Raw genomic sequence first — 19,564 nt, forward strand, 5'->3', positions numbered from 1 at the left:
AGTTAAGTCCTTAAAAACAAGACATCTGTCATAGCACTTCTCATGTATTTACATATTTTCAGATAACTAGGTATCAATTAAGAGAATTAGGCTTTTGTGCTCTGACTTAAGAAATGTAGTTAAGAGATGACACAAATATTTTTTCTGCTAAATTTCCCACGTATTTCCAGAGGCTAGAATGCTTTTTGATTTAAGAGAATGCTTGCATTTGTGGGCAATTCTGGTCTATAGAGTAATTCTAGGTTGGAAGCTATTTCTCCATATAAGGTCAGAAAAATTAACAAAATACTTTTGAAAAAGATTATTGTTAGGCCAGCCCAGGCAGGGCAGGGAAGCCAGAAGGGCTCCCTGACCTTGGCCAACTGATAACATACAGGAGACAGATGTCATGACCACAGGACATCTGCCCCCCCCATCCCATGCCTGTTTATGCAGCTTGAGAATCACCTGGGCCTTGACTTCCTCATCTGTACATTCCACCTTAGCTGTTCTGAGCTACGGCCCTCCCTCCTCCTCCTACTACTCTTGGGTATAAATTCTCTCCCTACACTTGCTTGGCATGGCCCTTCCTCTCTTGGAGTACTGCCCGGCAACTGGCCCGAGTAAACCTCTCCTTTCAAGACTGCTAGTGTGGGCTCCTTTCAGCAACACCTTACAATTATTAAGAGATAAACTCCATTAAAACTGCTTGGGAAAAAAGATACAAATAAAAATAGCATGAAAAAGATAAAAATTTGACCATCTTAAACTAGATACGTTTCTGTGAAATGGCAAAATTGGCACACACATGAGTCAAAACTGCCCACTTCAAAAGTGTCCCAGGTGAAGAAGAGAAGCTAAATTTCTGCCTGTAATTTGCTCAGCAAAGAGGTATCCTACTTAGTGAGCTGGGAAAGGATGGCTGGTACTTTACTTTAGCCCAGGCCTAGAATCCAGGGTCATTCTGCATAAAATAGAGCTTCAAGGATAATCCTTTGCCCTTCTTTGAAACTTACAGCATCTAGCAGGGTGCCTTGCATATATTAAGGAGTCAAAGATTTGAAGAATTAAGTTTTACTAAATAATAAGCAAAGGTACTGAGAAACTGGAATCGCAGGCAATGCTGGTAAAAATATAAAAGTAAAAATGTTGTGGATAGCAGTTTGAGAGATGCTCTAAAAGTTAAACACAGAGTTGCCATATGACCTAACATTTCCACTCCTATCCAAAAGAAGTGTTTTGTCCACACAATAAGTTGTAAATGAACATTCATTCACAGCAGCTTTATCCACAATAGTAAAAAAACAACCCAAATATCCACCAATAAATGAAATAAATTGTGGATCGCCATAGATTATTGTTCAGCTTTACAAAAATGAAGGATTGACTGCCAAAACATGGATGAAACCTGAAAATGTTATGCTAAAGAAAAGAAGTCTGATACACAAGACAATACATATCTTATGAATCTATATGAAATATTCAATCCATCCAGACAGAAAACTGATTAAGAAAAAAAAAAAGATCAGTTGCTACCAGCAGTGGGAAGGTGAGGTGGGAAGTGTGACTATTTAATGCATATGAGGTTTTTATCTGGGACAATGAAAAAATTCTGGAAGGAGACACTGGCGATATAAAATACTACAAGTGCACTTAATGTCAAGGCACATTTTTAAACAATTATAATAGGTAATATTAACTCACAAATTATAGAATCAGTTGAGTCATAGAAAGTCAATATTAAATATAATCAAAGCTTTACTTATACTCTCCATTCAAGTTTTATCCAAGAATCTAGTAAGCATGTGATTCCTGATCCTGAAAACAACAACAACAAAAAATGCTATTTTGTTTGACTCCCTTAGCTATGAGAATACCAGAAGGACCACATATCCACCTCCAGCATTGGGTAAAGAGTTTAAAACATACTACTGAGCCATCAAACTCTGAGGACCTGTTATAAGCACAACTAGCTGAAACAAACAAAAAAGCCAAGAAGCAGTAATAGGTTCTCTCAGCAAGAGGTTAACAGTTTTAAATGACTGGCTAAAAAAGTTAACATGGAAAGTCTAAAAGGAATCAACTTCCCTACTTCCTACTCTCATATGCTTACTTCTCTAAAACTGATCTGCCTAAAAAGGTACCTAAATCAAGGTTATTTTGTCGATTTTCCTTTCACACCTCCCTGGTTCACCAGTGCCCCGTCACCTTCCTATGTTATGATTTTCATTACAGAAAAAAGGACTTAAGTGCTAAGGGTGAAAAGGTCCAACTTACTTCCAAGAGATTATGTCTTTGGGAAAAAAAGGGAACTTTACAATATTTGAATAAAAGGGAATATGCTAATAAAAGGGAACATATTAAAAGTATGTTGGGGATTTTACCTTACATTTTCTTCAAGAGCTAGTCAGGAGTGGGCCCTCCCTGGTGGTGCAATGGGTTAAAGCACAGCACTATGAAGCTAGCAGCAGACACTTCAGCAGAAGTTGGATCCCCATTCAGGGAGCTGACCCACATGGCACAGGAGACCTCTCCTGACCTGCCCGGCTGTTCCCCTTAGCAGTGTATTTCAGTAGGTCTACCTGTTCTGCTCCCCACTCTGTCTCTGGGTGAATCCTCTTACTGCCTCTGCACCTCTGGCTATACCCCAGTTCTGTATGAATAAATAACTCTTTTAAAAATAAATAAATTCCTCAACTGAGCCAGAATGAATGGGTGGGCTGAGCAAAGGAGAAATCTGAAGGTTTGAAAAAAGGGTATGAAAGGAGAACTAGAGAACGAATAAGGAAATACACTGCATAGTTTCCCAGCACAATAAAGTCCCACACTTCTAAGTCATCATGAATTCAAAGTGAGACCAGCCAGTTTAAATTACCCTAGGTCATCATTATGATGCTTCTCTTCTACTCTTCTCTCAATTACCAGTTTATCCATTTTCTCAAACTGCAATCCTAGTAAAACCCAACACTTGCTTATTATTCTGTTAATCACCCTTGAAGCTGATTGCTTAGGTAAACACACAAAGTCATGCTTTTAAACATTTCTGTTCTCTACAACAAAGAACCCTGACCAGTACCATCAGAGATCATTAAATTGTGAATCACCACTCTTGATGGCTTCCGCTGTTCACCTGTTCCTGGGTCAATTTCATCTTAAAATCTCTAATGTTGGTTTCCATTACATCATTTAACCAGCAGTTTTCACATTTGGATTGCATCGAGCTAACAATTTCATAATGTTTTTCAGGGGCTAATATTTTATTTGGATATGCTGAACATTTAAGACAATTTACAATACTACCATTTCATAAAGAGAAGATAATTAAGGCCATAAAAGACAAGCCTCAGCATAAAGGACATTTAAAAATAAATGTTGGTATCCTACATTAAACTTATTTATGAAAGAACTTGTGAAATCTTTGTTAGAGTGTATCAGGTGACAACTACAATGCATTAAGATATCCTGGTCTTCACAATGTGATGACCATTTGAAAGGATAGGCTTATTAGGAAAAGGAGAAAAAAAATAAATAAATAAGAGGCACCTGCCTAGACAAGGTGGGCAGAGCTGCTGCTTCTGCAAGGGGGAAGATCTGTTAAAAAGAATGCCTGTGTACACAGGCAGGCAGTCCTGAGATGAGAGCTGCCTGTTTACTACTTTTGAATTTTTTCTTTTACCTCTTAAGTATAACAGTTACTTAAAATTTTTGATGCAACACGGGTGACTTGGTGATGGGAAACTCGCGGGGATTACAATTGAGATGGAAAAAAAAAAGGTACAAAATGATGTAAAAATAAACTGTTGTAAAAAAAAAATCTTTGATGCAGAATTTTTTTTCTGTTTCTCTGGAATCTCTTCATTCCAAATGAATCACATATCATATTTTAGTCTTCACTTCTCACCTCTTAAGTGGATAACAAATTTCTACTTCAAGGAACACTGTATCCTGCACATAGCTGTATGAAAAATCCATCTTAAAGCATTATATTTAGTTTGCATATTTAATCTGTTCTACAAATGGGGGCAAAGCTGTAAGGATTAACAGCAAATGGAATGATATCTAAGTATAGGGTGCCCAATAACTAATTTAAAACAGATGCCAACAATTTCACCAATTAATAGTTCCTTTACCTTAATATTCTTTTTTTAAAGATTTATTTTTATTTATTTATGCATACCAGAACTGGGATCTAGGCCAGAGGTGCGGGGGTGAGAAGATTCACCAGAGCAGTACAGGCTGATCTACAGAAATACACTGCTGAGGGGAGCAGTGGGCCAGACAGGAGAGGTCTGCACCACCAGGTGATTTAGCACCCTGGCTAGGGGCAGACTTCGTGCTGCACTGGCTACCCATAGCTTGATAGTGCTGAGACTTAATCCCTTGTGCCACCAAGGGAGGCCCATTTTTAAAATATATTTAAAAAGGGCTATTTGTGGAAGTTTTTTACTTTGATTCAGACTACCCTAAATAAGAGGTGGTAAACAAAATCTAGAAGCTCAAATTAACCAATTTTATTCATCAGGAACCTTGGTTAAGAAAATAATTTATCAGGATATTAGCAGTTGACTTGGCAAACACACAGAAATCAAGCATTCAAAACCACCAACCAAGGTTGCACCACAGGAAGAGTGTCCTTAAGAAATTGCCCAGCAAGCAATGGAATGAATTTGAAATTGTCCTTGCTTCTTTGCATATCTCATTCCAGATGCAAGTCCCCATCTAAGTATATTGGATGGGCGTCTGGGTCAGGAATCCACAACAGAAAATGTACAGAGAAGGTATGTATATGACGTAGGTACACATAAAAGTTTCACACTTGTACTTTCCAAAATTCTTTAACAGTCTCAAAATGCAACAGTGAAAAAAGGTTCAAATGATAAACTAACAAAATAAAAAGGTCACTTTAAAGATCAATTAGAACATCCAACTTATAGGAATCCTGCCAGTCTTTCCATTAATACTAATCTTTAGTCATCATGCTTTCTGTGCTTCATTGTTCAAAAAAAACCCACTTCCTAAAATATTCCTAAAAATTTCACAAAGCACAAAAGTTTTAGAGTGAAATTTATAACCTTTTCTCAGGTAACCTCCTTTACAGTATTTTGTTATTCCAGTTTGACAAGTACTTGCGATACCTATACCCTGACACTCACGATCCACTAACAGAAATGGAATATACCAAATTCATAACAGCTCCGAAGAGGAATAGCACTTTTAGAATTACATTTATCACTAATGCAATCTACACATTAAATTCTAGCTGTAAAAATCAAGTAACTAAGGGCCTTCCTGTTGGCGCAGAAATTAAAGACACAGGATTATCAAGCTATAGCCAGCCACTGCAGCACCAGTTGGATTTAGTTAACCCACACGGTGCAGCAGATTTCTGTCTCACCTGCTGCTCCCCTCAGCAGTGTATTTTAGTACATCTGCCAGTTCTGGTCCCCAATCTGTCTCTGGTGAATCCTCTTACTTCCTCCCCTACTCTGTCCCTCTCCCCCCACCCTCTAGTATATCTTAGTCTTTGTATGCATAAATAAATAAATAAATCCTAAAGTAAAATAATCCAGTAACTGCAAGTTACCTGAAACTCTAAGGTTTTAGAACCACCAAAATTTTTTTATCATGGGCCCTCCCTGGCGGTACAACGGGTTAAAGCACAGCTCTATGAAGCCATTGCAGCCTGAGTTTGATCCTTGGCCAGGGAGCTAACCTACATGGCACAGCAGACCTCTCCTGTCTCAACCACTGCTCCCTCAGCAGTGTACTTCAGTAGATCTGCCTGTTCTGCTCCCCACTCTGTCTCTGATAAATCCTCTCACTCCTCCACCTCTGTATGCATAAATCAATCTTTTAAAAAAACTTTTTATCATGTTTGCTACAAAAGTCACTATATCAACTACACTACAAGCAAACCATTCAGTTGTGACAACTTTTATAAAATAATTTCAACTGCAGTGATCGATCCTGAAAGGCTCCATTCTTTATGAGTATGTTAGTAAGGTACTTGTCACATGTAAAATTAAAAAAAAAAAAAAAGATTTATTCATTTATGCTTACAAGAACTGGGGTACAGGCCAGGGGTGGTGGGGTGAGACAGAGATAGGTGGTGAACAGAACAGCAGACTGGTTGAAATACACAACTGAGGGTAGCAGCGGATGAGACAGGAGAGGTCTACTGTCCCATGTGGGTCAGCTCCCTGGATGGGGGTTCAACCACTCCTGCTGAAGTGGCTGTGGCTGACTGCAGCTAGCTTCATAGTGCTGTGCTTAACCCCTTGCATTACCAAGAGAGGGCTCATAAAAATTTTCTTTTTGATTTGAGAGATGTAATAATAGTAACTCCTATATCATAAGACACACATTTATATCAAGAATAGGCAATCCATAGATACATAAATTAAATAGGTGGTTGCCTAGAGCTTTACTTCAAGTGCCTTTTACTTTTTTTTTAAAAAAAAGATTTATTTATTTATACATACAGAACTGGGTGTAGGCCAGAGGTGTGTGTGGGGAGGGGGGGGGATGTGGGCAGTGAGAGAATTCACCAGAGATAGAGTGGGGAGAAGAACAGGCAGACAGACTGAAATACACTGTTGAGGGGAGCAACGGGCATGTGGGCATGTCAGGAGAGGTCTGCCATGCCATGTGGGTCACTCCCCCGGCGGGGATCAAACTCGTGTTTCAGTGGCTGCAATAGCTTAACAGTGCTGTGCTTTAACCAGCTGCGCCAGCAGGGAGGGCCCAGTTCCTTTTACTTTCAACCACTTTTTAAAATCTTGTCAGGAATACTTTATGTCCAATATCAACTTAGTTTTAAATTAGAAGAGGAGGCTTGGACTTAATTGGTTCTGTTATATACTAGCTCTGTGACTTGGAACACATCTCTTCAACTTTTTGCTTCAAATCCTCATTTGTAATTTGAAGATTTTAATATTAATGAAAATGGTGACTATACATTAAGTGTTAAGATTAGTATCTTAACAATAAAACTACCGTAAGTCTATTATTCTTAACTCAATTTTATAAAACAATAAATATATGCTAGGGAGGAAAAAAAAGAATGAGAAATGATTACCAGGAAAAGTTAATATTGAACTGGTCACAAAAATAAGTCAAACACTCCATTTTACAAGCATATCCAAGGAGGGTAAATATACAATTATCCTATGCTGCTCAAAAGAGAAATTGTAAGAAATTATATAGAAGAGAACCAATGAACAAAACAGGAAAAAAAAAAACAAAACTAACAAAAGAATCACCTACAAAATTGTCAATCCCCCTCACCCCCAAGTCAAATTCCAATATAAGTCTCTGTGTTTAACAATTTACTGAAAACCTAGAATGTGAAAAACTGCATGGCAAATGACCTGCAGTCTTTCTCAATGTACGAGAGGGAATGTAGAAGAAACAAACCACGAACACAAAAAGAGACTTGAAAGAAATCAATCAATTACACTAAGTGTGATCAAGATCCTGGTTCAAACTAGGAAAGTCCAAAGAAAAGTATTATCTAAAGGGAGAATATAAATGAGACTCCACATGCAATAGTTTGTTCAGACTTCATGAATTTCACTGGATTGGTTTCCTTAAAAGGGCCTCCCTAGCAACTAACAAGGGGTTAGTTGCTCAGCACTATAAAGCTACAGACAGCCACTGCAGCACAAGTACAGCAGACCTCTTCTCCTGTCTCTCAGCAGTGTATTTCAGTATATCTGCCTGTTTTGCTCCCAATGTCTCTGGTGAATCCTCTCACACACCCTTCCCACACCTCTGGCCCAGACCCCAGTTCATGTATGCAAAAATAAGTAAGTCTTTTTAAAAAAAAGGTGTTGGGCTCTCCCTGATGGTGCAAGTTAAAGCACAGCACTATGAAGCTATCTGTCCACATGAGTTGGATCCCTCTGCCAAGGAGGTGACCCACAATGGCAAGGCAGATCTCTCCTCCCTTGACTGCCGCTCTCATGGGCAGTGTTCTTCAGTTAGTTCACCTGTTCTCACCACTCCGTCTCTGGTGAGTCCTCTCAATCCCCACACCTCTGCCTGCACCCCAGTTCTTGTATACATAAATAAATGTAAAAAAAAAAAGTGTTAATTAAAGACCATATCATACGATTTATTTAGTAATAAATAAATACCTTACCATGGTCAGGTATTTTAAAAAGATTTATTTATGCATACAAGAATTGGGGTACAGACCAGCAATTCAGGGGAGTGAAAGAATTCACCAGAGTGGGGAATAGAACAGGCTCATCTGGCCCTCCCTGGTGGTGCAGAGGGTTGAAGCGCTGCACTAAGAAACTTAAGCCACTTCCACATGGGTTCGATCCCAGCCTGCCCCAGAGGAGATCCATATGGCGTGGCAGACCTCTCCTGACCCGCCGCTGCTCCCCTCAGCAGTGTACTTCATCAATCTGCCTGTTCTGCTCCTCAGTCTGTCCCTGGTGAATTCTCTAACCCTCCGCATCTCTGGCCTGTACCCCAGTTCTTTATGAATAAATAAATAAATCTTAAAAAAAAAAAAAAAAAAGAACAGGCTCATCTACAGAAATACACTGCTTAGGGGAGCAGCAAGCTAGACAGGAGAGGTAAGACACACCATGTGGGTCACCTCCATGGCCAGGGATTGAACTGCTGCTGCGGTGGCTGCCTGTTATAGCTTCATAGTGCTGTGCACTTTAACTTGGTGTGCCATCAGGAAGGGCCCTATGGTCAGGTATTTTGTTCTTTTAAGAACTACATTTATTTACCATAATAGCCCTATGAGAAGGTACTATTTAACAGTGAAAGAAACAGGCAGAGAAATCTCATCTAAAACTCCTACAAAGTCACAGTAGTAGTAACACTGAGATTCAAACCAAGGCCACACAGTTGGTGCCCTCATTACCATACCATGCCACCTCTCTATCTGAAAGGGCAGAAAAAAATCTTGCTTTGGAATCCGAACGAGATGCCACCTGAAGGCCCTCTCATTGTTATGCAAATTACTTAACTTGTGGGAATTTCCTATACTACTTTAAACAAGTATTATAAGCAAAAATAAGATCACACACACTAGCTCATGAAACCCACACTAAATGCTTCCCATTTCCTTTCCCATCATACCTGGTAAGACTAATTAAAAAGCAGAAATAGGCCCTCCTGGTGGAGCAGTGGGTTAAAGCACTGCACTGAGAAACTAAAGCCACTTCCTCATGAGTTTGATCCCCGCCTGCCCTGGAGGTGACCACATGGCGTGGCAGACCTCTCCTGACCCGCCCGCTGCTCCCCTCAGCAGTGTACTTCGTTGATCTGCCTATTCTGCTCCCCACTCTGTCTCTGGTGAATCCTCTCACCCTCCGCATCTCTGGCCTGTACCCCAGTTCTGTATGAATAAATAAATAAATCTTTAAAAAAAAAAAAGCAGAAATAATAATTCATAAACACATATCAGGAACACTGGCATAGCACTGCCTTCTAATTAACCAAAGCCCCCAAAACAACTTTTCAATATATTTCAACTGCAAGGATAGCAATAATTCAGGGGGGAAAAAAAGTGTAACAAAATTTAAACTTACAAATCAAAGAAACAAGAGTTTGCAATGCAAGTGTGTAAGTCAAACTTAAGTGAATTCAATTTTTCTGGAAAAACAAAAAACCTCATCTACATAAATAGACCTACTGCTCAGAGAAATGTACTAAAATCTAAAATACTGGTGATTGTCTATCCTACTTCTGGTTAATTTAAGGCAAAGTCGTTTTATCATTAAAATGGATAAAGGTAATGAACATGTTAAAAATCAACTCCTATAAGAAAGACAGCTTTCAATGCCATTTCCTTGTGTATTCTGTGCTTATCTTGTTAAACTACTAAGTTCTTTAGTGGCAAGAATGTTTTATGGTCATCTAAGTATTCATAATCCTAGCATGCTCAAGCTTCACCCTAGTATAACCTCTAGCATTTCTTAAAAGAATGAGCTGTTTTGTCTAGAAAAACAAAAACAAACCCACAACTTGACTAACAGAACAACTAGAGTTTGACTTACTTGCTTTGAGAGGAAGCAACTATTTACTCCTTTAAATACTTGTCCAGTATATTTGAAATCATATATAAGAATTAATTTTATATAGTGTTAGGAACACTTTACCTCCTAATTAAGATATACTTATGGACAAAGATTCAGCTCCTCTTACTGAACCGAAAACTACTGTTCAAGTTTGACTATAAAGTTTTATTCTGAGCAGACTTCAGTGGGAAATAAAGATCAGAGTCTGATTTATTAGTGACATGGGCAGGTAGGTCGCAGTGCATTAAATTCCAATCAATGGCAACTATAATCAGTTATGAGTTAGCACATTATCTCTGTACCATAAAAACTGTCCAACTTTGGGGCTTTCCTGGTGGCGCAGAGGTTAAAGTCTCAGTGCTATCAAGCTATAGACAGCCACAGCAGCAGGAGTTCCATCCCCAGCCATGAAGCTAACCCCCAAGGCTCAGCAGACCTCTTGGGTCTGTCCGGTCAGCAACCTATTTCAGTAGCTCCACCTCTTCTGCTCCCCACAGTCTCTGGTGAATCCTCTTATCCCATTCACCCACACCTCTGGCCTAGACCCCAGTTCTTTACACATAAACAAATCTTTTTTAAAAAGGGAAATTATTCAACTATTTGAAAAACCATACACGCATACCAGCATTTATATTTTCTACTTTTTTAGTTGTGATCCTTTATGTTTTTATGCTCTCAGCAGTTTCTTTCATGGCGAAAGACAGTAATCACAAGAGTTAAAAGCATAATGAGAAAAAGATTGCTTATGTTGGAATACAGGATCGTCCTACTAGTTGAATGAGTCCTATCTTCCTCATCCATAAAATGGGAATAACACACTATCCACCTCATTGGAATAAATTAATATAAAGCACTTCCACAGTTCACCCCTGGCATGTTCATACAATTTAACCATAAAACAAAGATATTTTTCTTCTTTGAGTATTTAAATATGAATTATAAACAGAAATAAGAGCCAGATTTCTATCACCCCAAAACTATTAAAATGTGCTCTTCTCAGTCACTTTTAAATTACTGATTAAAAAAAATTAGTAAGTTGAATTCATTCAAGATAAAGATACCTAAGATTTCCCAAATTTCCAGGTCTGACCACCCAAGTATTCTAGACCAGGAGGCAATACTAAAAACAACTCTACTTATTTGTAACTCCTATAAAGCATTTTAAATGTTTTCCTGTAAAACCACCTAAGTAATTTAAGAACAAAAAAAAATCCGCTGGGAATTGACAAAACTTGTGCTGAAAAAGTTCAGGAAGGCAAATTAAAATTGATTTTGCCGGGAAGATGACAATTTACTATAAATTCAAAAATTCTCTTTCACAATGAGCATTTTTTTATTTTGTCTTTTAGACAGACTGTAACTTGAAAATCACCTTCCAAACACCGAAGTGAACTGTTCTTGGTTTCTATTCTGACCTTTTTCTTTACAATTAAACTCCTAGATATACTGGTTTAAAAAAAAAAAAAGGCAAACTGAAAGCCCTTTTGTTTGAATGGACACACCAATAATGCACTCCACAACTACCGTTTTTCATTTATCACTCGGATTTTTCTAATAAACAACAACACTAATTAACAACACTCCTGCTTGCTTTTCTTGTCTTAAGACGTAAAATAAAAGATCTTAGAAAGGTCAGCAACCCACCAAAGTACGAATCTAAGTCTATGGAGACTACCAACCACTTTTAGATGTAATTTAAACAGGAACTAGAATTCTAGCAGTAAATTAAAACATGAACCACCATTAACTTTTTTTCCTGGTCAGCAATAATTATCAAAGTTAAAAGCAAGTATCTCAACAAATAAGACAAACCAACCACAGAGCTGGTTGATAAAGCTAACCCAATAGCACAATTTCAAAAGTTATAAGCAACTAACAAAAAGAAAAACACACACACACAACCGCACCCATCCTTCAGTAAACTTTTGGAGTAAGCAAACTTCTTTAATCCACCTGTTTTCACCTAGCAAGGAGTCTTCAAGATAACACCGCAAATGCAAGAAAACCAAAACCTCAAAAGATTCAGTTTCAGGACAACAAAAATGTAAGATACGTTAACGTGTTTAAGTTACCGAAGCGCCGGGCACTTCCCCAAGTTACAGCCATTTTAGATGCAGTCTTTTAGAATTTCACAGGAGAAGTAGACTTAAAATAGAAAAAATATTCGTTAAAACACTTCCAAGATCGATCAGCTTTTTTCCGAGGGCAGGAGGAGTCGGTAGATGCTGGGAATACTTAACCTAAATAAATGAAAACACCTCGCAACCAAAGAGGACCTAAACGTTGGGAGTTAAAGCTCCTCTTTCCCCCAGATACCCCACATTTGACTTACACTACTTTTTCCTTTTTAGATTTTCCTTCACTGGAAAGCAAAAGACTTTCGCTCTGGTTTAAGAAAGAAAGAAAAAGCCCGTAAATCAGGCCTCTCGGCCACCAGCGAGCCGGAACTTCTGGAGAGGAGCCAGAAAGCCTCAGGTGAGCGTTCCGACCCGGAGACCAAAGTTGAAGTGGAAGCGCTCAGGAAGAGCCGCGGCGACCGCGACGCTCGTGTGCAAAGCTCTAGCGCGGGGGAGGTGCCGCGTCCGAGCCACTCGGCCCGTGGGCTCCACTCCCTCTCCCCCAGGAGACCGACACCCAACCACCTGTGCGAGAGCCTTCTTCAACTTGTTTCAACTGACGTGCGGTCAGGCACCGGGCGGAGCCCGGCCCCCGGACGACTTAAGAGCCTCTACTTCTCTACGTCCCAAAGTCCCACTCACCACTCACCGGGCAGCCGCGGGATTACAGCTACGGGCCAGACGCGGCGTCCGAGGGCGCTTCCCCAGCTTCCTGATCCCGCAGAGGTGGAGAGCCCACAACCATAACAAAGCTCTTCCCAAAATGGCTGCCCGTCCCACAAGGCCCACACCGCCCAGAAGCGGCAGAGCGGGCGAGGGGGAGGAGCGACACGCTCCCCCCACCCTCGTCCAACCCCGCCTCACACACGCCCACCCGCTCGCCCCGCCTAGAGGAGCGCACGCGCGCGCGCATAAGCTAGGTGTTGGGTGACCCTTCCGGAGACCCAAGCCGCCAACGTTCCGCGTGGTGAACAGCGGTTATTCCGTGCCCCGCCCCCAGCTCCCATCACCGCGGTACCAGGCGGCGCGCGGCCGCTCCCGCCCCTCAGTAGGCTTGAATGCTCTGCCCTCCAGGAGCCGCCTCAGAGTCGGAGGCCGGCCGTGTTTAGTGGTCCCCTTAGTATCTCCCAGCACAACACTAAGGCCTGGGCGCGTGTGAATGAGTGGGTGGTTGTGTTGTGTGTGTACCCATTTTTCCCCGCCCCTTCGTTCTTCTCCATCCCACATCTCACCTCTGCAGGCACGCGTCCCCAAACTAGCAAACCGGTTTCGTAAGACCTTGCGTCCCGACCCGTTCCCACCTTCCGCTCCTGCCTTCTTTCACGTGCGCGCGTCTACTCCAGCCCCAAGAGGGCCAGGTTCCCGAGGCCTGCGCGGCTGGGTCCGCACTACCCGCTGGGAACGGTAGTTCAGGCCCACAGCTGGCGTCACGCCCCCGGCCAAGGCGCCGGATTTCTGCCCTGAACCGGTTCCTATGCCTAACGAAGATGTTACTCCGACCCAAAGCCTCATTGGGTATCGCTGGACGGGAAGGGGCGGCGCCGCCAGGACAGAAAAGGAAATAAAAGTGAAAGCTAACGCGACAGGGCGCAGTTACTATTGCCAGAAATCCGCGGAGAGAGTAGTGTATGGAAAACTAAAACACAGGATGGCCGGCAACCAAAACGATGTAGAATCGGAGGAACAGAGAAACTGGCTGGCGCGGACTCCGTAAACTCTCATAGCGTGCCTTCAAAAGGACGCTCATATGCCTTGTGCTGTTTCCTTTGATAGGCCATTAATAGAAAGAAGCCTAGAGACGGGAAGGGACCTGCCCAAGGTCACATAACCGACAAATAAAATTCAAAGCTGACGGTCACCCCCACGTCCAAGATTGCTAGTAGCATACCTTTCAAGGAAGCGGAAATCCTACCCTTAGTGCTTTTTATTTCCAGGTGAAGTTCCCAGGTCCCAAGAAGGAATAAATACAAGTAGTTGGCTGTAAAATACTGGTAGTTTAGGTCCCTTAATGCGGAGTGAGATGAGCCCGGTCGGTTCAAGAAACCCTATTGTTTTGCGAGTTCTAAAGATGGCCAGCGATTGAATTTAGCCAATTCAACCTTGACCTGTATTTCAAATCTCTCCTACCTTTCCCTCTGAGGTTGTTCCAGTAGTTTTTGGCCCTTCACTTTCCCGAACTGTACAGGTTAGATTCTGCTGGCTAGGAAACCTAGGAAACCTAGGAAGGCACGGACCGTTCAGATACTCCACAGATTTCAACAAAAGCTTTCACTAGAATTAAGATATTAAAAGATTTGCCCGGTTGAAAGTCAGGTGTGGGAACCAGTTAACTCTGGTCAAGTCCCTACCCGGACTCATTTATTTTTGGTTCTCAGGAAGCCGGAGCTTCTAATCGCATGTGCCGGAAGTGCCTTTTCGTTAGTCCCTGGATGTTCTTGAAGTGCTGCTATATCTCCTGGCGTGACACTGGCAGGTAAGCGTTAGAATGGCAGCTACAGTAGAGGTTGGAAAAGGGGTCATCAAATGGTTGGGAGTAAATAGAAGCTGCAGGTACCGTTGGTCCGTTTTCCCGGGAATCTTTGTGTTCAAACTCTATACTTTATCTCAAATAACCGACCTGAGGGTTGCAGTTGTGTCTTATTTCCTTTGGGACTGTGGAACTATTGAGTTCACCTAAATCAAGCGGATTAACCAACCCTTAGGTCTTTCTTTTCCTTTAATTCTCTGTCTAGCTGCCGCTCCCAGACTAAGATTTATTTTTTGCGCATACAAAAGCTGGAGGGTGTTTGTGTGTGTGAAGAGTCACCAAATAGTGGGGAGCAGAACAAGGAGGCTTGATAGAAATACACTGCTGAGGGGAGCAGAGGGCGAGACAGGAGAGGTCTGCTGTGCCATGTGGATCACCTCCCTGGCCAGGGATCTAGGGAACTCTTGCTGCAGTGGCATAGTGCTGAGATTTAACCCCTTGCACCACCAGGGAGCTCCCGCGCTTTTTCGTCTTAATACAGTTGGAAAGCACGTCTCAGTGTGTAGAAATTTCGAAGGTGGAGGCACCGATATGATGTTTTAAATGGAGTGGTCAGGAATGCCTTTAATGCAGATGCTTTGATCAAAGGTGAGTGTGGGCCCTGCATATATGTGTATCTTAAAGTCACTAGGTGGATTTGGGTGTAATCTAAGTTCTACTCGAGAAACCCAGGATAACTTGTTTCTTTATATATGGAAATAAGACAGTGAAGGGGCCTTCCTGGTGGTGCAAGGGGTTAGTCTCAGCACTGTGAAACTATCAGCAGCCACTGCAGCACCAGTTAGATACCTAGCCAGGGAGCAGAACAGGCAGATCCACATGGCATAGCAGAACTCTCCTGTCTTGTCTGCTTCTCTCTTCTGTAGTGTATTTGAGTCAGTATGCCTGTTCTCCCCACTCTGTCTGGTGAATCCTTTCACCCACGGCCTACCAACCCCCAGCCTTGGCCTACACCCCAGCTCTTGTATGCATAAATAAATCTTTTTAAAAAATAAAGAATTAAGACAGTAAATGGTATATAGGATTTCTTGATCTGCAATCAAGATCAATTTTTTTTAATTAATCAGCAGTGTGGACTTCTAATTTTGTAGACACCAAATTTCCCTGGTTTGAAATGGGACTCATCTAAGACAAATCTAGATTAATAGTCTCACCCATCCACTTATTGGCAGCATCTATTAGACCAGGCTCTTAAACATTTCCTTTTGTGTAAGGTAGGAATACTATGTTAGTATTTTTAATGCTTTTTTTGGTGTTAAGGATAGTTACACAATTATATAAGGATATGTAATTGAGTTACATATATTAACTCAATTCTTACAATGGCCCCATGAAGAAATGGGGCAGCAGGCCTGCATGGTGGTGCAAGGGTTAAATCACAGCACTATGAAGCAATCTGCGGTCAATGCAGCACCAGTACAATCCCCAGTCAGGGAGGTGACCCACACATACAGCAGACCTCTTCTGTCTCCCTTCAGCAGTGTATTTTAGTAGATCTGCCTGTTCTGCTCCCCACTCTGTTTCTGGTGAATACTCAAGAAATAGGAAAGTAATTGGGCCTGAATTCCAGCCCAGATTCTTTGAACCGTATTACATTGAGTTAATCTGAAATATGGAGTTATCTTATGGTGCCTGATTCACAGCTAAGTTGTATTGATTGCTACTGTCATTATTTTGCTCAAAAAAAAAAAAAAAAAAGAGGGTCCTCTCTCTGGTGGTGCATGGGTTAAGTCACAGCACTATGAAACTGTCCACAACCACTGCAGAACAGAGTTCTATCCTCAGCCAGGGAGGTGACCCAATGGCACTGCAGACATTTCCTGTCTTAGTGCTGCTTTCCTCACTAGCCTTCTGTTCTCTGCTCTCCACTCTGTGTTGAGTGTATCCTCTGACCCGCCCTCAACTCTGGCCTGTACCCCAGTTCTTATATGCATAAATAAATCTTTAAAAAAATAGATAAAGGGGGTAAAATGAACAGAGAAGCTGTAACCTTCTGTTATAAATATAGAAAATAGGCACTAAAATATTTCTCAGGGTCACACAGCTGAAAATGGTAGGGATATTTGTAAAATACAATGTTCTGTCTCTGTACTATTTGTTAATCAAATAGCAAAAACTAGAAGAAATTTTCAAATAGCATCTACTTGTTTAACTATTAAGAAAACATTAACAGTTTTCAAAAACTTTACATAGAATAAATTTTTAGGAATTACTACTTTTGAAAATTATATACAAAGATGAAGAAAATTGATGACAGTTTTTTTCATACACAGGAACATGTCTCTGATTCAAATCCTCCACTTACCTGTAAAAATACATTAGAGACCTGCCTGGGATCTTCCTGAACAAGACTCTCAATAAGGCACGATATGTTTCACTTCTTCCAGAAGTTTTCTCAAGCATCTTCAAAGGTTGGTTTATTTCAGTAAATATTTAAATACTGTTTGCCAGGCACTGCTTGGCTGGGGCAGTATCAGTGAAAAAAGAAGACAAAAATCCTCATCTTCTGGTATTCAGGGTTGGAAGGGAAGGAGTGGTTGAAATACAAATATGTAAAATAATATGTCAAGACATAAGTGCAGTGAAGAAGGGATGTGAAATAGGGAATGTCAAAAATAGGATTGCCTTGTCCCCCAAGACAGAATCATTCTTAACATTCTGAGGACTCACAGTAGCAAACTTTTTTCTTTATTACATAAATATTTTTGGTTATTGGTATGTTTACTAGTTGAAGTCCGGCATCTGTTCACTAAAAAATCAGCAGGAAAGGTTATGAGTTTGGCTTTGTACCACAGAAGGCATTGGGGGAATTTTTTAAAGGCAAAAAAAAAAAAATTATGGTACTGGCTCTTAAGTCTATTTAGACAAGTAGACAATTTTAATTCACTATATGCAGAATTATTATGGAAGTGTATATAGCCTACTTAACTGTTAGAGCGTTAAATCAGATTACAGAGGTCAAGGAAAGCTTGAAGCCAATTTGAAATATGTGACAGAAGTTTTCTAGATAGAAAAGTAAAAAACTTCAGACAGAGACAAGTAGAAGGGCGTATAGTAAAGTATGCAGTTTTGTAAAGCTAATTTGAAAGGTAAATTGCTTTTCTACATAAATTAGCATGCCCACATTAATTAGTGCTACTGCTCTTGCAGTTTATAAATGGAAGAGACAGTGTGGAAAACCAAATACTCAACACCTAGTCTTTACCTGTTTCATTTCCAGATATTTCTCTCATGGGGTAAGATTAGTGGTATGTTGAAACACATCTCTGATTATAATTCAGTTGTTTCTTTTGCATGTTGTATAGCTGTTTAATAGTATAGCCAACAAAAACATCACCCTGCTGTTGATCCTTTCTGAAACAAAAAGCAGATGATTTGTTTTCATACTGTTTCAGATTAGAATTTAAAAATTTGGTGATATATATTTTTTAATGTTTTTGTCTTCTGGTTCTACTGTCTCTATAGATGCTGAAGTCCCCTTTTACAGTTGGACTATCACTCAGCAAAAGAAGAGATACACTTTGTCGTAAGACATGGGTTCAGCAGAAGTTTCCCCCTTTGTTTCCAAGACCTCGGCTTTTCTCATCATTTCCAGTCTGTATGAGCAGGACACAGTACTATCATACTTCCCCATGCTGCTTTAAGAAGAAGCAAGCAGTACTTCCAGCCAGGCCACCAAGAACCATCACTTACCTTCCTGATAGCCCAAAGCCAGCATTATATATAACTCTGGCAGGACTATTCCCTTTTGTTGCTCCTCCACTGGTCATGGTGATGACAAAGACTTACATTCCCGTTTTAGCTTTTACTCAGATGGCTTATGGAGCCAGTTTCCTATCTTTCTTGGGAGGAATCAGATGGGGTTTTGCTCTGCCAGAAGGCAGCCCAGCCAAACCAGACTTCCTTAATTTAGCTAATAGTGCAGCTCCTGTTTTGTTTTCATGGTTTGCCTTTATTATTTCTGAAAGACTCAGTGAAGCTATTGTGACAGTAATAATAGGTTTGGGGATAGCATTACACATTGAGCTTTTTATCTTACCAGATTATCCCAACTGGTTCAAAGCCTTGAGGATTGTAGTCACTTTAGTGGCTTTTTTTTCATTTGTGGCCACTTTAATAGTTAAAGAAATTTATCCAGAAAAAGGACCCCAAAGACCTGAGCAAATCAAATAAATATAAAACTATTCTGTAAATGACATTACTATGTTGACAACAAGCCTTACAAGATTGTGTTTGATATCACCTTTTTCTGTTTCTCCCATGTGGCTCTTTGCCTACCAACAGTAATTTTACTCTCCACAGACTATTTTTCATTTCTAGAAGGCTTTATTTCATGGAGTTAATTGAGCAATAACTTGAAAATCCCTGACTCCTTTTCATGTCTTGTTACAATTACCTTTTCATTAACTTAAACATCACTATGTTTTTACTTGTCTTGAAAAATAAAAAAGAAAAGAAAAATGTAAAAAAAAATCCCTTTTGCTAGAGCCTTATCGTTGTGGATTGGTGTGGGGGGGAATCAGTGAGGAAGAGCTGATATGCATGAGTGTCTGAAAATAACAGGTAGTGCCAGCGTGGGGTTTTCATTTAGTTTCCCCTGGGAAATGCATTTCTAAGCTCATTTTACCTGGATAGCCTAGTTATATGAACTGAAAGGATCTCTTAAGTCAGGTGTAGTGTCATATGGGGAACACATATTCAAAGGAAAATGACACATTTTCCAATTTTTATGAGGATGTTTGGCATAGGTATAACTTAGCTCATTATCATAAAGCTTAATACCAGGTGCTCAAAAAATATTCAGAGTAATAAAGCTAATCATACAAATAAATTATAAAGGAAAAGTTATCTAGAACTATCTTGTTCTAATTGCAGGGCTATCCAGTTCTACATGC

At 40.5% G+C, this 19,564-nt stretch overlaps 1 protein-coding gene across 2 annotated transcripts in view; it reads right to left on the reverse strand.

Annotated features, from left to right (window-relative positions):
- The window catches only part of GPBP1L1 (GC-rich promoter binding protein 1-like 1), a 38,344-nt gene extending 24,840 nt beyond the window's left edge, over positions 1-13,504 (reverse strand). The window contains exon 1 of one of the 2 annotated variants that reach the window (XM_012722707.1): positions 13,375-13,504. The gene's annotated coding sequence lies outside the window, so the exon portion shown is untranslated. Of the gene's footprint in view, positions 1-12,791; positions 12,924-13,374 lie in introns of those variants that run through there. The other variant, XM_004678947.2, reaches the window with a different exon arrangement.
- Between the last annotated feature and the right edge of the window lie 6,060 nt (positions 13,505-19,564).

Source organism: Condylura cristata, unplaced genomic scaffold (assembly GCF_000260355.1).
Source record: "Condylura cristata isolate star-nosed mole 26May11 unplaced genomic scaffold, ConCri1.0 scaffold00008, whole genome shotgun sequence".
Taxonomy (NCBI): domain Eukaryota; kingdom Metazoa; phylum Chordata; class Mammalia; order Eulipotyphla; family Talpidae; genus Condylura; species Condylura cristata.